We start from the raw sequence: 3,402 nt of genomic DNA on the forward strand, positions 1-3,402 counted from the left end.
GTAGTTAATGTGTAGTTTAGTGGTTTGTTCTGTTTTGTGTGTCAAAACAGTGAGGGAACTAGTGAATGTCACAGTTGTTAGCCAAAAAGCCACTAAAGACAGATTGCAATGCAAACGCTGAGTCCAGGTGGAAAACAGGAGTTGTGCACAGATCAAATTGCTCATAGCGACGGACCAGGTGGCTGAGGAGTGAGATCCCCCTCATAGTTGGAGCACACCCTCCAGACCAGCATTTTAAAAGACCTTCCTGATGCAGTCCTCAAAGGTGATTTGTGTTTCTGGCTGAGTGAAAATGTAAACCAGTACATTATGGAGGCACACAAGTACACGCAAGTATACTGAGTTTAAAATATTAAGAGTATTTATTTTTTGCTAGAATTAGGTTGGGATTGATGAGATTTATATTCCACCTGTGCATACAACACATTGAATATAAAATTCATTACATCTTATCTGCTTGGGATCAAGAACAGGATCAGCACATTTCTCCAAAAAAAAAAGCAGGATCACTTCCTCAACAGTGTGGGATTCATTCACAATTTACTCACTGAAACCACTTTCTATGGAGCCACACGTGTGCATCACTGTCTAGGGACCCAGGACTCGTGTGTATTTTGTGTTTCATTGGACTGGCGATCCTCGCAGGTCGTCCAGCCCAGCAGTCTGGATAATGTACTATTTACTGTGTGCAGTGTTTGTTCTGTTCTCTCCTTCTCCCTCCATCTCTGCCTATGTTTATGTTCGCTCCCGGATGTTTTGGGTCGCCGGAGGGATCGTGACCCTGGAAGTGCTCCCTTACTGGATGCTGCCACACCTGCTGCTCATCACCCATAGCTGCAGCAGATGGCCTCGTTAGGAGCGCCCTACTGAAGAGCAGTGTTGGGGAGTAACGGAATACATGTACCGCCGTTACGTATTTACAATACAAAATATGAGTAACTGTATTCCGTTACAGTTACCGTTTAAAAAGGTGGTATTCAGAATACATTTACTTTGCTAAAATAAAGGGATTACACGGCGGTATTTTCCTGTTTCATATGTTTGGCTATGCCCTCTCTATTTTTGACAAAACACGCATTAAGAAGCTCTAATGTCTGTGTCTCAATCTTGCAGTCCATGTCACCTCTACTTGCGGCCCGCATAATGGCGTGAAGAAATATTTTTAAAAATTATTCACAAAAATTATTTAATATGAAGGCAACAGGCAGAGTGTTACAGGCATAGGCCTAGAGAATGTAGCATCATGGGCAATGTAGTCCGTGCTGCAGGGAGAATGGACTGCCATTCCCGTTATGGTGTCTGTGAGCGAGGGAGGGAGAAAAAGGAGAGTCAAAAAGTACGAGTTGCCACCGAGCAGAAGCGGATGATGGAACCATGCAAATATAATAATAACCACTGCAACCAAAAAGAGTGCCTGACGAGCCCAGTTGTAAGTAAGCTATCAAGACTCGACTGTACACTTTTTTCGTGTTTTTCTCTCACAGTCTGTTCTCTAAAACCTAAAAGAGGAATTATGGATTGGATCAACTGGTCCCTAAATGCAATTGACCCCCCTTTCTCAACAAGAAGTCTGGGCTTGGGTGAGCCTGAGTGCTGAAGATATTGTAACGATGGTTAAGTGTTACTGGACAGTGACATGTTGGTTTTCTCTGCACACTGTTGTTGTTCCTTTAAGATTCATGTTTGGTTGGGCTGCAGGAAGTAGTGAGGGTGGTGTACAGGAAGGGGTGGGGGGACCTGGTTGTTCTGTGTGTGTGCCAGGCTGAAGAGAGGTGTAGTTCGAGAGCGCTTCCCCCTGAGTTAACAACCCGCTGGCTTATGTGCCGAATAAACGGACAAACTGAGACCCCAACCGTCTGGTTCTTGTGAACGTTACATTGGTGTCAGAAGTGAAGAAAGAAAAAAGAACCCCAGAACGCCCGAGACCCTGTTGCCGGCGATGCTTGCCGTTACGAGACGAGGATGTTGCCGGGCAGGATTAAGAAGGAGACGGAGGAGAGGGAGGAGAGGGAGGTTCGTCCGCGCTCGCCCGCCCATGGAGTGAGGGAAACGGCGCTGCGGCTGTCTGCCGAGGCTGGATTTTCTCCAGGTTTGACTAGGCTCGGGAACTGTTCGCACAGCGGCCGCGATTCCGGCGGGAAGGAGTCGACCTCGCTTGGCGCGCCGTCACGTGATGTAAACAAACATGGCGGCGCCCAGCAAGCTGCAGCGAATATAAAAACGCCTAAGTTCAGCGGCAAGACGCCATGGGAAGTGTTTATCGCACAGTTCGAGCTGTTAGCTGTTGCAGCTGGCTGGTCTGAGGAACATAAAGCTCTCCAATTGGCTTTGTGCCTGTGTGAGGATGCAGCTGCATGCCTGCTGCTGCTGACCGAGGAGCAGAGGGGAGATTATAATGCTCTGGTCGGAGCACTTCAGAGGCGCTTCGGGCAGTATAACCAACCAGTGCTGCTGAGGTCGGAGTTCCACAACAGACGCAGATTGCCAGGTGAGCCCCTCCGCATTTTGGCCCATGAAGTCGAGTGCCTTTGCCGGAGGGCGTATGACAGCATGCCACCATCAGTGCAGGCGGAGTTAGCTCGGGACCAGTTCCTGCAGGCCCTGAGCCCTAAAGAGCTCCGCATGCAAACTCAGCTTGCTCGGCCGGCCACACTCAGTGCAGCCCTGGAGCTAGCGTTGGAGAGGGAGATGCTTGCAGGATCCTCTGGGGGCGCTGACGACGCACACGTGGTGAGGGCTGTGTCAGCACCTGTGGAACAGATGGAGACGCCAGCGGGCCTGTGCAGTTTGGTGCAGACAGCTTCGCTGCAGTCGCCTTCCCCTCGGGCTGGCCCACACCGCCGACCTCAGAGCTGCTGGGGATGTGGACAAGTCGGACACCTCATCAGGCAGTGCCCCAAGCTTGCAGCGGTTCAGGGAAACACCTACGGGCCCGTGTAGGCGGGAGTACACGGGCCTGGGAGAACGACATCCCCACACCACTGCCACCTCCACCCGGTGCGGCCATCACTGTGGGCTGGACCCAGGTTGGCGGCTTTTGCCATGTTCCAGTGACGATTGCGGGGGTGTCCTGTACGGCCCTGCTGGACACGGGATCCAATGCAACGCTGGTCCGACCCGATATTGTCCCAACCGGAGCTGCTGTACAACCGACTAACGTGCAACTTAAGACTGTGACCGGTGATCTGGCCCCAATGAGAGGGAAGGGAGTGTTCCAGTTCAAGGTGGGGGACCTCGGTGTGTCTTATGCTGCCTGGGTGGCTGACGTGCAGGACGCCTGCATCCTTGGGCTGGATTTTTTACGAGCCATTGGTGGTGTACTGGACTTAGGCAAAGGCCTCCTCGTACTCCCTGATGGGAAGAAGGTGCCGCTTATTCCTCCCCCGGTCTGCACAGCATCTG

The sequence above is a fragment of the Aulonocara sp. 'chitande type north' Nkhata Bay genome, linkage group LG6, assembly GCF_057382095.1.
Source record: "Aulonocara sp. 'chitande type north' Nkhata Bay isolate Kocher_YH1m ecotype deep benthic linkage group LG6, A_spYH_male_GT1.1, whole genome shotgun sequence".
In the NCBI taxonomy this organism is placed as follows: Eukaryota; Metazoa; Chordata; class Actinopteri; order Cichliformes; family Cichlidae; genus Aulonocara; species Aulonocara sp. 'chitande type north' Nkhata Bay.